Consider the following 14,696-nt stretch of genomic DNA (forward strand, 5'->3'; position numbering starts at 1 on the left):
CAATTCCTCCGTTAGGTTTCTCCAGGAAGGAGGAATAATGAAAAGCTATTTTGATAAAACTTGAATTAAAACAGAACATGCCCAGTTACTGCTGTTGGAGGAGAAATCCCTAAAGTAAAGATCAGTCTTCAAGAACAGAAAGAATTATACAGAAATAGCAGGCTCCATTTGCTTATAACCTAAAGCTACATTTTACCTACAACAAATTTAAAATGCATGTTGAAACATGTTGCTAAAAAACTCTGCCAGGCAAGTTTCTTTCCCTGAAATAAATACAAAACACTAATTAATCATGTGGTGTTTTCCAACTTTTGAACTTCAGCTCCCTTTCAATTCAGCAGCATTCCCCACTCTCCATTTGCTGATATTTTTGTCCCCCGTTTCAAAAATAGCAAGTAAGGCTTATAGTACTTCCTTTGGGAAATTAAGCTGGAGTCTAATCAAGCTGTCAGAAACCTTTTCCTGATCTTCAGCCTATGTTTTCATATTCACAGCATTCATAATCAATGTATTATCCTGAAAATAATTCCTCTCCAATCCTTACTGTTATAAAGAATATCTTTAGAAGAAAGAGGTAGCAGCTTCCCACTTGTTTGACTCTTATGCTTTTGCTCAAATGTCCCTATTCTGTGAAGGAAGCAAATTGGAAATTCTCTGGAGCGGGGGATTAAATTTCCAGATCCCTGTATGCTACTTTGAGGTGGCTCTTAAAGTTTCTATGTGATCGTACACATAAGTACCAGATCTATTTGAAGAATTTATTCTTAGTACACAATAATTGGTGACACCCTTACATGTGAACACAAACAGATGGGTCAGAACCTTTCAAGTCCCACATTAGTAACTAGGTCAATAAAATTATAGAAACATTTTAGAATTGTATTTGAAAGCTGTTCTTTAGTGAAGGTTCTGATTATAGGATTGGATCTTTCCCTATATGAACTAATACTTTCCCATCACAAACATCAATCCTAAAATATACAGTAGAAAGGGGAAAACTGGGAAGAGAAAGGCATAAGTATCTCCACAAATGGGTGCTCTAACAGATTGAGAATTTCTGTTCATGTGAAGTCTCCATAAAGGAATAGTGTTATGTTTTCAATTAATCCAATGTTCACTCCAACTTATTAAGATGTCTTTATGCTACCCTTCCATGTGGGTGATTAAACCTAGCTGTAAATGGAGAATGGAATGCACAGCAATGAAAGAGCAGTCTTGTATGTCCGAGATCTGACATTCCTAATATCAATAATAAGCAAGAAAACCTTATTCAGGCTCCTTTATGCATAAAGTAGTAAAAAGGTGTCATAAATATAAAGGGAAGGGTAACCACCTTTCTGTATACAGTACTATAAAATCCCTCCTGGCCAGAAGCAAAACCCTTTCACCTGCAAACGTTTAAGAAGCTAAGGTAACCTTGCTGGCACCTGACCCAAAATGACCAATGAGGGGACAAGATACTTTCCAATCTAGAGAAGGGGAGAACAAAGGGTTTGGGCTGTCTGTGTGATGCTTTTGCTGGGAACAGATCAGGAATGCAGCCTTACAACTCCTGAAAAGTTAGTAAGTAATCTAGCTAGAAAATGTGTTAGATTTTCTTTTGTTTAATGGCTTGTAAAATAAGCTGTGCTGGAGGGAATGTATATTCCTGCTTTTGTGTCTTTTTGTAACTTAAGGTTTTGCCTAGAGGGAGTCTCTATGTTTTGAATCTGATTACCCTGTAAAGTATTTACCATCCTGATTTTACAGAGGTGATTCTTTTACCTTTTCTTTAAATAAAATTCTTTTAAGAACCTGATTGATTTTTCATTGTTCTTAAGATCCAAGTGTTTGGGTCTGTGTTCACCTGTACCAATTGGTGAGGATTCTTATCAAGCCTTCCCCAGGAAAGGGGGTATAGGGCTTGGGGGGATAGTTTGGGGGAAGACATCTCCAAGTCTCTTTCCCTGTTCTTTGTTTAAAACGCTTGGTGGTGGCAGCATTCTGTTCAAGGACAAGGCAAAGTTTGTACCTTGCAGAAGTTTTTAACCTAAGCTGGTAAGAATAAGCTTAGGGGGTCTTTCATGCAGGTCCCCACATCTTACCCTAGAGTTTAGAGTGGGGAAGGAACCTTGACAAAAGGGTGTAAGACAAATGTTAAAGTTACTTTCCACATCCCCATTAGAGGACATAGCATTGGCAATTACAATGGGACAGCACAAACTCCCACTCTCCTGAAATGGAATGCTTTCACAAAAGGGGATAAATGCTAAATTAATGGAAATAAGCATTGTGTCATAAGATTAGTTCAGAAAAGTCAGGAGGAATGGAACAACAAAGCAGTTCAGGTGGGAAAATGTCACTTCCGTTCATCACTAGTTTCTAATTTTGATGCCTGTACTATTCGTTTCACCAGGCTATTGCTATGTGAGCTTGCCACACCAAGCAAAGAGAAAAAGCAAGTTCAAAACTTCCTGGGACTTTAAGAGGGGAGCGGTATTCACCTGTCTATCTGGATGCAGTTCAGAACAGTGGCCATGGTGGGCATTGTGAGATATCTCCTGGAGGCCACTTAGTGGAACATAAGCAATGCAGAGTTTACCCTGTGTAAGGTGTTATTGGTGTATGGTTATACTTTTGGTATGTATTATAATAAATGTTGCTGCAATTCAAAATGGAGTCTAAGAATTCAAGATGGGGCATGTTGTAGGAAAGGTTTGAACTCCATCTTGGTATCCTTTCTTCATGGCATTTTCCCACCAAAACTCTGTTTCCTGCCAGAACTTGAGGGACTGAGAGCTGGCTGGAACACGTTGGGGGCAGTGTCTGCCAGAGTGTGCCTCAGGAATTTGTGCCACATAGAGCATATAAGGAACTGTCTGCGGTGACACAGGGGCTGTCCACCATTGAGGCAGCCACGTCCAGTTTCTTTGCATGGGCATCGGATCAAGACTTCAGTCACTAATACCTGCCAAGGACTTTGATACTTACCTGATATCTGATTCCTGTATTCTATCAAAGGATCCAGTGAAGACTTTGCCATCAGCCCAGATCTGTTGATCTCCTGCTTCGGCGGTAGAGAGCCAGATCCTCTGATGTTCCTTAGACTCTGAGATGGTCCATCAGCTGCCGGTGACCTCCCTCTACAGTGAAAGAGAGACAGTAATTGTTTTTTGGGTACTTTAATAGTTTAACCGAGGGACCGTTTAAGGTCTGAGCTCTATGCCCCTTGCTGGAATTTATTCTTGGGTATTTGTAGTGATCCCCCTCAGTGGACCTGTCCCCCCTCCACCCCTCCACCCCCAGTTGCAACTATCCCTTAGTAAATCTTCTTTCTGTTTGAGGTTACATTCTCTCTATCCTTTATTTCAATGCAACACAGGCGGAAGGCACACAGATTTCTAAGTCTCCCAGTTGATAGATGCTGGTAGGACTCAAACCTCTTATTTATATGTCACCTCCTTATTATTCCATAACAGAGATTTTGGGGTAACAACTGACACTGTGTTGCTCTAACTTCTAATAGTTTATTATGTTGGTGTAGCGAGCGAGTTAAAATGGTGGGAGGAGCACTACAATGTGTACATCTCCATTGTTGGGTCAACGTAAGCTGCCTGATGTGGACAAAACTGTGTAGTGTACACATGACCTTAGTGATGCAAGTATAGTCAGATGCGTCATTCAAAAAGTGATCATGTGTGATTCTGTCTTTATCACTGTCCGATCTTCCATTCATGTTGGATTTGGGTGGGTAAACTAATACTGAAAAATCTCTGGCTGTAAGTGAATCTTAGACCATGTCTACACTATACAGTTTTGTGTACTGTATATTGTAAAGCATACAGTTTTGTGTACTCCGCTGACAGAAGGAGCATAGTGTGGACACACCACAGCAATTTAATTACAGTGGTGCCTGTACATTGATGTAACTTAAGTCTACTTAACTTTGTCGTGTAGACATATCCTTACAATCTTAACAAAAATTCTTTGTATTTTATACAGTGAGGGATAAAACAAGCATGTAAATGAAGTTAACATTCCTGAAATGCACCTGAAGAAGTGGTTTTTTACCCACAAAAGCTTATGCCCAAATAAATCTGTTAGTCTTTAAGGTGCCACCGGACTCTTTGTCATTCCTGAAATGGTCACTTTTCAAAAGGTGACAGTGCTGAGAACTGGTACATTTAACCAGGAGCAGATGAGCTGGACAAAGGTTGTAGAGGGTTAGCATTTACCAAGTTGTTTGATGAAACCGGAGTTTATTGGCCAAATAAAAACTCAAAAGCTAACTATTTAGTTTAGCGGAATTTAATGGACATGATGGGCTGTTTAATCACTCATATTGTAATAATGTCTATATGCATAAATATTTTTTTTGTGTTGGCACTGGAACAATTTTACAGGAGCATGTTATGACGTATAAAAATCAGACGTTCAAAGAGAAATCAGAGTACAGTGTAGATACAAATCCTTCACATCAGGACTGAAACAAATTCAAAACAGCTTTTCATTGCTCCTGTTAATGATTAGTCTTCATTTAGGGTATATACCAAAGATGTGTATTGGTTCTTGTTTTACAGTTATATTTTTGTCCCCCTCCCCAGTATGAAGGAAGAAATATAGAAATTCTGCTAGTGGCATGTGACTGCGTCATTATCAAATAAAGTTTTTACTTTGAATAAAGCTAATGTTAAAAGTGTTTATATTCTTTTACTGATTTTCAGTTTTAGAATAAATAATCCAGTCAAAATGCATACAGGAAAACATGAGTATCAATCCTACTATTTCCCATATGCTAAGCAAGTAGGATACCCTATGAGCTAATTCCCCTTTTTGCAGAAGTATGCCAAAGCAGTTGATAACCACAAAAACTGTGTGCTTCTCCAGTATATGATATTCTACTGTAATAGTTCATATTTCATCTGTACATAATTTCAGTGTTATTGCTGTTGTGTTGGTCTTTCTACTCACAACAGAAAAAATGTACCTTTTATCTAGCTTCCAAACAGAAGGCAGTAAAGGTTTTTAATATTATTCATTTATTTCTTTACAACTGCAGTGTTTAGTATTTCATTTTGGAATTAAGCCATGGGGGAAAGATGAGAACAGCAGAAAAGAAGGTTTTTGGGATATGTGTAATCGTTTAGTGTTCTGATTACGTTTTAGAGTTATTTTTATTAAATAATCAATGGGACAAATCATTTTGTATTAATTGATTTCCCAATAACAAAAGTCAAGTAATTAATTGTGTTTTAATAGCTTTGTTTGTGTATGAGACTTCTTCAGATAAATAAATATTAATTGCATTTTCTTCTGTTTATTGCACATACAAGTCTTGAGAAATAAGAAATGCAAATTAAAACAAAAAACATCACATACAAGAATACCGAAGAGTAAAGAGAAGAAGTTTTGTAATTAATTGCTATTTGCTCCCTTCCCTGACACAGCCAAAAAAAGTGTTTATGGAGAATGCGGGCATCGATCCCGCTACCTCTCACATGCTAAGCGAGCGCTCTACCATTTGAGCTAATTCCCCAGCTGTATGGGCCATTCAGAAGGTTGTTCACAAAACGTTTTTGAGCAGCTGTCTTCAATCAGAGAATAAAATGGTGTCTGATTCACCATTGAGCACTAGCAAGGACTCCCAGATACTTACTCAGCCTACTCAGGAAGTACAGTTCTTTCAAAGGTTTCAGAGTAACAGCCGTATTTGTCTGTATTCGCAAAAAGAAAAGGAGTACTTGTGGCACCTTAGAGACTAACACATTTATTTGAGCATAAGCTTTCATGAGCTACAGCTCACTTCATCGGATGCATGTTTCTGTCACCTCTGAGAGGCTGTGTCATCAAGCTGACCAACTGTGATCTTCACCTGCTCTCATCCTTTTGTCTCTTCAATTCCTTTTTCCACATTCAAAATGAAGTGTTCTATTGTTTAAAAGCAAGCACATCTGATTACTCTCATTGCAGGCTATATTTTGACCCTAGAAATCTGCACAGCATTGCTTTAACTTGTCTCTTCAGCACTGAGGTTTACCAACATGCATCTTATTCTCAGAATAAAACACAATGTAACAGTTAGCGTCACTGGGTTAATATTCTTTGATCAATAGCAGCAAAATCTGCAACCACTCTCAGTCAGTCCCCCCACCCGCTACTATCGCAAGACCACAGGAGGGGCTCTCTTTTTGAGAATTAACATCTCAATTACAAAAAGAAAAGGAGGACTTGTGGCACCGTAGAGACTAACAAATTTATTTGAGCATAAGCTTCCGTGAGCTACAGCTCACTTCATCGGATGCACTGCTACTCTGAAACCTCTCAATTACAGTGGTTGCACGAGAAAAGTTTCTTCTATTTCTGAAAAAACATGCCAGTTTGAAAGACATTCTATACATTTAAGATAGAGAATACTATGAGCACACAAAGAAAAGGAGTACTTGTGGCACCTTTGATAGCTGCTTTCAACTACCTGAAAAGTGGTTCCAGAGAGGATGGTTCTAGACTATTCTCAGTGGTAGAAGAGGCCAGGACAAGGAGTAATGGTCTCAAGTTGCAGTGGGGGAGGTTTAGGTTGGATATTAGGAAAAACTTTTTCACTAGGAGGGTGGTGAAACACTGGAATGTGTTGCCTAGGGAGGTGGTGGAATCTCCTTCCTTAGAAGTTTTTAAGGTCAGGCTTGACAAAGCCCTGGCTGGGATGATTTAATTGGGGATTGGTCCTGCTTTGAGCAGAGGGTTGGACTAGATGACCTCCTGAGGTCCCTTCCAACCCTGATATTCTATGATTCTTAGAGACTAACCAATTTATTTGAGCATAAGCTTTCGTGAGCTACAGCTCACTTCATCGGATGCATTCCTGAATGCATCCGATGAAGTGGGCTGTAGCTCACGAAAGCTTATGCTCAAATAAATTGGTTAGTCTCTAAGGTGCCACAAGTACTCCTTTTTCTTTTTGCAAATATAGACTAACATGGCTGCTACGCTGAAACCTGTCAATATGAGCACACAGTTAATGTATTGGCTAAATGTAATTGTAAATGAGATTATCTTCATTGAGCAAGTATGTTGCCAGTGGGGTCCAGCAGGGCTCAGTTCTTGGACCTACACTATTTAAAATTTTATCAATGACCTGGAAGAAAACAAAATCATCACCCAAAGTTTGCAGATGAGACAAAAACTGGGGGAGTGGTTAATAATGAAGAGGACAGGTCAGTGCATTGTGAGCAATATGCGCTGATTTTCTAAATTGGGAGCAAACAAACAATATGTATTTTAATATGGCTAAATGTAAATGTATTCTTCGAGGAACAAAGAATGTAGGCCATACTTACAAGATGGGAGACTCTATCCTGGAAAGCAGAGACTCTGAAAAGGATTAGAGAGAGTGGTGGATAATCAGCTGAACATGAGGTCTCAGTATTAGATATAAAAATGCTCACATTCCAGGACAACTGAACACAGTTTATAGAAGAGTAAAATAATGCTAATCTGTTCCACCTCATAGTTAGCTGTAACATTGAGTACCTTTCCCAGAACTGAAGAACAGCTCTATGTAAGATCAAAAGCTTGTCTCTTTCACGAAAAGAAGCTGGCACAATAAGAGATTACCTCACTCTTTTCGCCTCTTTGATATAATGTTAAAGGTGTTTTTATGGGCACCAATTTCTCTTGGAATTGTCACACGCCTCCTGGTCACCTTGCTTTTTCCATGCTATAAAAACAGAAAAATGACACAACCCTCTGTTCTAACCATATTTGCAAATGGGATGACCTGATGAAAAAATCATCCCTGACATAGCTTTTACAAAAATAATATTTATACCTACTAAAACTCAACCTCTGCTGAATTGCCTTATCCTTTGCATTGTGCACATTCTTTCAATACTTACGAAAGAAAATAATGTGTACTGTCAAAATTATGTTTATCTTCCATAACCAGCTAAAAAATATAATTCAAGCACATTGTGAACATCCCTTACTTAAAATGTGGTGGATTAATTTGATATGTACACTTATTTTGATCCCATACAAAAATGTTAAGAGCAGGATGCATCTAGAATTTAAAAAGAAAATAAGGACAAGTGTTTAGAGGGGTGAAATATCAAAGACAAAAATCACAAGCAACAAGTGGAAACTCTTGCAGCCCTTTTGTTTCATTTTTTTCAGCTGTCAACAATTACCTTTCTCTTCTATGCATGCAGCTGTGATAATCTTCAAGAAAACAGATCACAAACTGACCTTCCCAGGAAACAAAGCCCCCCCCCCCCATCACTTTCTAAAATTAAAAAGCCTCAAGAAGTAACTTAAAATATGCATATTCTTCAGAACTGAAAAAACGGGTCACTTTGAAACATATTGTTCTCTGATTAAAAAAATGCCACCCCCCCCTGGAGAATGCGGGCATCGATCCCGCTACCTCTCGCATGCTAAGCGAGCGCTCTACCATTTGAGCTAATTCCCCTCTCAATAAAAAAAAGTCTAGCCGTATGTGAGTCACTGTTTTCTAGCTCTTCACTGCCAGAATGATAGTGGAAAGGACACGGTAATCTTGTCAGCCACTGTAAATCCTGAGTTTCCAGCACAAGTTATTTCGGAATGAAACATTCTGCTTTGCAGCCAAGAGTAAAGGAATATATAGCTCAAATTGCTACCTGACTGGTAGTGGGACTAAAACGCATATTCTTTATGAGACTGCAGAAATTGTTTATTTTAGGACAAGTCCTGAGATCTTTACAAGCAAGCAAAAACAAACTGCTTTGGATTTTATTAATCTGAGTTTTGCTTCAGTAAAATATGAGTCAAGAGCTCAGCATCTGACTGTTTACAAATTATCCAACTGAGCGGTAACTGGATCACACGCCTTTTCAAAGAGGTCTGCGTATCCAAACAAGCTGTAGACTCATCTGCACAACTGAACAGTTATGACACTTAAGCTGTTTCATGTTGCTCTTAAAAAAACCTATATAATTATCTCAACAGATTTGAATTACAAGTTATTAACAGGCTACACAGATATTTTCCCTAGCGTAACAGTAATCCCTGGGTAGCAACAAGCCAGCAAATCACTATAATACCCTCCACAGCCACCAATATAGTAGGTGTGTCTTTGAAAAACAGGCAGGGCTGTACTGTTCCTGGAGACTTCCTGCCCACTTCAGTGACCCTTTGGGGCTGTGGGCAGTCAGGTGTAAATTACACAAAGGGTAATATCAGCTCCCTGCCAGTCCCAAAACTGGGAGCTGCAAAAGGTACCTTCGTTTTTCCCTTGGGTCCTGCACTCCCCAGGGCTTGTCTGGACCCAAGAATTGAGGCCACTGGTTATTGGAGAATCTCAAGACTATATTCCCATTAATCTCTGCTTCTATTTTTCTGTACTTTTTCATGGTCCCCTTTTAAAAAAAAACTTTATTAATTTTTAAATTAAAAATACTCCATGCAATGCAGAAAGAAAAGGAATTATAGCTATTTAACAAACAAGGAAAGTAGTTAAATTATTAGTCACTTCAATACACACTTTCCAAATATATCACCCCGGCCAGCAGTGAAAAATGGGCGTAACAAATAATTTATTTCACTATAACAATTGTGTAAGGTGCAATAACATGCAACAGTACATACAAGGAATAAGTCCCTATCTTTCCAAAGAACAAATACATCATGGACAGTGCATGCTTCTTCATGTTGTCCCACCAATCTGATTCAGCCCTAGCCTTGAGACCACCTCTGGAGTGAAAGGGTAGTTAAGTCTTCCAACCCCATTCAATCCTTAGTCCCCCTGTTGAGACTGCCAGCAAAGGTGTCATATTTATGTAATGATTTTTGGACAAGTGTTCACATTACACTTGGACTTAGAAATACAATAAATGTACTGAACTATTTGTATTATGTCTTCATGGGATTTAAAATTATACAAAATTATACATCAACATTTCAAAAGCTACAGGCAAGTAAAAAGCAAAGATTTACAAAAACAAATCCTGAACTGTTCCACATCTATTCCCCTTAGAGATGTTGTGGTTTTTGTAAATCTATGGTTTTCTTTAGATGAAACAAAGTTCTTTGGAAGTAATTTCTGTCATATCAATTTACCAATCTCTTAAAATTAGGACTCAAAAGGTTCTCCAAGCCTGAAATATCAGTCTCTTGCATAACCCAAGATAACTGCAATTCATCTTGAAAAGATTTTTGTAGTCCTATTTACTGATGAATCCTCATATAGCAAACATTTCATTTTCATATTGCACTCCTGGATACTTGTTTAAATGTAAAAAGAATGAGGAGTACTTGTGGCACCTTATTTATTTGAGCATAAGCTTTCATGGGCTAAAACCCACTTCATCGGATGCATGCAGTGGAAAATACAGTAGGAAGATATATATATCTACACAGAGATCATGAAAAAATGGGTGTTACCATACCCACTATAATGAGAGTGATCAGTTAAGGTGAGCTATTATCAGCAGGAGAAAAAAGCCTTTTGTAGTGATAATCAGGATGGCCCATTTTCAACAGTTGACCAGGAGGTGAGAGTAACAGTGGGGGGAGGAAATAAGCATGGGGAAACAGGTTAAATGTGTTCTGCTGGACAATGAAGGGTGCTGGTAATATGGGAAACAGGATGGTAATTTGTCATATTATTTGGTAATATATTAGTACTAGAAATTCCTGATCAAGTATTACCAGTGTTTACTCCTGGGGGAATTCTGCACCAAAAAATTAAAAATTCTGCACATATTTTAAATTCTGCATATTTTATATCTCAAAATAACACTACATAATCATACCAGTTTCAATTATATTATCCCTCCCCCGCAGAGCCCAGCCAGAGAGCCAGATACATACACCCCTCCCCCCAGAGCCAGGCCACAGGGTGCCCCTAGTCCAGACACTCTCACTCACCCCTCGCAGCCCAGCTGCGCCCCGCACCCCAGCCTGGACACTCACACTCCTTCCCCCAGAGCCCAGCCGCATGGTGCCCCCAAGGCCCAGACACTTGCACCCTTCCCCCGACAGTCCAGCTTTGCCCCCCTCCGCCCAGACACTCATACACCCTACCCCCACAGTGCCAAGCTGCAGGAGTAAGTGTTATAGAAATATACTGAATCATAAAGTAGTGGATGAGTCAGAATTAAATTTGTAACATATGCCTTTCTTGTACAGTATTGTGCTTGGATAGTTTTTGGCTAGCGTTTCAGAGTATTCATTATTGAAAATGAAGAAAGAATTCATACATTCAGAACTGGGTGAGATTGCACGTGCAGTTCTGCTCATTGACTTGGTGTTCCAGCTCTCTGAAAAAAAAGAGTCAGAGGTCAGTTTTGCTTACAATTATAAGGCATGACTATTCTCACATTGGTGTAAAAAGCATAACTCTTCACATCAATTTTGTTACTTCAGATTCTAATCTCATACTGATGTATCTTAGATCATTAGCCTTTCTTTGCCATCAAGATAAATGGGACACTAAAAGAGACTGTGATGGGATGAAGCAAGGATGGAAGGGGTGTGTATTGTGGGATGGGGTCCTGGATTTTTACTTATTTCACATTCAGAATTTGTATGGGAATGGGAACTTTGCCAGCCTATTGTGCATGACACATGTGACGCTGATGTCCACAAAAATCAAATTTCCGGCTCCTTCTCTGCTTCACTCCTCTACCTCCTTGTTGTCAGTGCCATCTATCCTCTATGTTTACACATTTGGGATTGTCCAGGCTAAACCTAAAGCACTTGGACAGGTATTTGCTAATTCAAAGTGTCTATTATTAATTATTTATAGAAAAACTATGGTGTGTGTTCACTTAACATGTACAAGGAGAAAGAAGTAGCTGGAGAACCAAATAGCTGTGAGTTTGTTTGTTTAACCCTTCCCCCCCCCCAAAAAAAAGGGAAACTTGGGAATTTTGTTTCTGACCTGAATAAAGGAGGAATGCAGATGTGGGAAAGAGTTTAGGGTGATTTTATTTGTTTGCTTTGACCCAGAAGAAAGAGGGAATTAAGGAGTTTTGTTTAATCCTGAGACAAAAGAATCGATGAACTCCACTGTTTCTCTGACCCTGGAAAGGGGGATCTTTAGGACTATATTTATTACATGCCCAAAAGAAAAAACTTCTTGTTTCAGTTTCCTTTCTTGATTTGTCTGAGATTCTTTATGGCAGAAGGACCACTCACATGTAGGGACATTCCATATATTCCCCCTCTTTTCCCACTGTCTCTCCAATATTCAGAATACTACCAGTGAGCACATTAACTGAACTCCAGTCTTTGCAGGATAGCTGGGTTAGAGCCCAGAAATATATATTTTCTCCTTATAAGTGGGGTTATCTTTGTTCTATTGTAATACTCTGAAATTACCCCTCGGACACTGATTTAAAATAGATTCTGTAGAACCAAATACTTAAATAAAACTCAACTCCTCCACTTCCCACGAGACATAGAATTCAAAAACAAATTACCTCGGTTTTGGAATCTCTGTCATTCGAGGTTTTTAAGAGCAGGTTAGCCAAACATCTGACAGGGATGGTCACTCTAGATAATACATAGTTCTGCTTCAGTGCAGGGAACTGGACTAGATGTGCCTTCCAGTCTGACATTTTTATGATATTAAGGTGGCAATGGGATTGGAGGGATCAGGACAGACTGCAAACCTAATTCTGGCCCTCCAATAAGAGCACCGCATCCCTCACCACTTGCTCTGTAACATGCTTCACAGTATCAGAGCTCCTTTGTTCCGGTGCAGTTCCATCTCAATCATTACTTTTCTTGTCAGGCAAGCAGGGGCTACAGTTTAAACAACACACAAATCCACGCCTTTCTCCTTTTCTTGTTACACATCCACAGTAAGAAGCATTGCACCCAACCCTCTCTCTATTACATTTTTCTACACTCTGCCATGCACTGGAATTTGGAACCCTCCGAATCTTGTTGCCAGAGAATCTGGCACACTTTAGAGTCTGAACGACATATAAAGCACCCAATGATTTAACTGAGAAGAGCCCAGCAGAGACACAAGGCCCAAGTTCATACTTAAGATAATATGGTAATACAGTAATAGTTTTAGATTTAATGCATATCCACTTCCCTCCCTGCCACCCAGTACAATAATAAAATGAATATAAATCAAGGGAAACCAACTTGGGAAAAATGTCAGGAGGAAAAAGAAGGGGATGGAAATCTCTGGAGGTGGCATGAAAGCCCAGGGGTGAGCTGGAAGACCACTGGGTAGTCAGGGAACAGGAGGAAAAGTCACAAGCAGGCACCCTCGTAGTGATAAGCACTCTAAACTTGACCTCACTTTTCCATCTGCCAAATCCAGTATCACCAACTTCAAGAGAGCAAAATTCATGAGTGAGAACCCCCAAAATCATGAGATTGGCCTGAAAAATCATGACTGTAAAAAACCCATTTTATTGTGTTTTTTAGGTCATTCTCTTCATTTTTGAACCCCCCTTTCCCATCTCCAAGGTGTGTGCATGTGACAATTAGTGTTGCCCGCTCTCCCGCATGTACTGGATAACATGACTTTGGCCCCTGCTGCAGGTGCTCTCACCCCCACATCTGCCTGTCTTCTACCCAGCAATTAATCCTGTCCTCCAGTCCATCAGTTATGTTCCCCACCCAACCTCCCTCAATTCAGTCCCCAGCTCCCATCATCACTACCCCATCAGTTCAGCCCCGCTACCCCATCAAACCTCACCGCCTATAGCTCACCCTCTCATCACTCACACCATCTGCTCAGAACCCACCATCAATACCGTCCCCCACCCCATCAGATCCCACCATACTCACTTCAGCCCCCTGCAGCCCCCAGGCCATAGTTCAGCCCTCCCAGCCTCACCTCTCCTCCTCTTAGGGTTCTTCACCCTCTCCAGGCTTTGGGGGGCTGCAGTGGGGTCCCCTCTCCCACATCCCAGGCTGACAGCCAGAGCCCTGTCACCTGGGGCTGACAGCCACAGCCCCACTGCACAAAATCCTGAGATTTGAGAGTTCTATTGTGAGATCATGAGCAAGGCTTAATTTTGCTTAGAAATCGCATCTCTCACGATAAATTCATGAGAGATGGCATGTCTGCAAATCCTCCTGCAATGACAAGCACTTCCAAATCCCCTTTCCCTTGCAGCCAGCACTGACAAGTACTCCAACTTCTAAACCTTACATACTCCTTCCTCCCATTAGCAAGCCTCATTCTCAATCTGACCTACTTTTTCCACACCCTGCACCAATGACAACAAGTGCCCCTAGAAGAAAGGTGTTCTCATTTTCCATATCAAAACATGGTCAGCTAAGGAGAGAAGCAAATTAAAGTGATTATGCACAGTGAGAAAATAATCGTTCTTACAGCTGGCAGTATCACTCAGGCTGTGTAGCGATTCAACAGTTGGCTGGTGGGAAGCTTTATTAGCCGAGAAGCCTGGCAAAGATAAGTAAGACCATTGCACTTTCTATTCGGTGAGGTCTTTTGGGTAGTCAGTGGGACGCTTCCTCTGAAAGCTCCTCCAGAAGTTTCTTTGCTTTATCACATAATAACTAGGAAAATAAAACTCAGTTACTATGCCCTGAGGATGAAACTATCAAAGCACCATGGACCAAGGGCAATTTTTTCAAAAGTGCCAAAATGACTTGGGCTTCTAAGTCTAATTTCTAAAAGTCACTTAGGCTCCTTTGGCTATTGGCACCCAACTATATAAATGGGAAACATCCAGATCTGCCACAGG

General features: G+C 40.0%; 1 non-coding gene across 1 annotated transcript; it reads right to left on the reverse strand.

The window, feature by feature from the left end:
• Positions 1–8,370: 8,370 nt before the first annotated feature.
• TRNAA-AGC (transfer RNA alanine (anticodon AGC)) lies at positions 8,371–8,443 on the reverse strand. The gene has a single exon. It is a non-coding gene; the product is annotated as a tRNA-Ala (tRNA).
• Between the last annotated feature and the right edge of the window lie 6,253 nt (positions 8,444–14,696).

This window comes from Caretta caretta, chromosome 2 (genome assembly GCF_965140235.1).
Source record: "Caretta caretta isolate rCarCar2 chromosome 2, rCarCar1.hap1, whole genome shotgun sequence".
Classification (NCBI taxonomy): Eukaryota; Metazoa; Chordata; order Testudines; family Cheloniidae; genus Caretta; species Caretta caretta.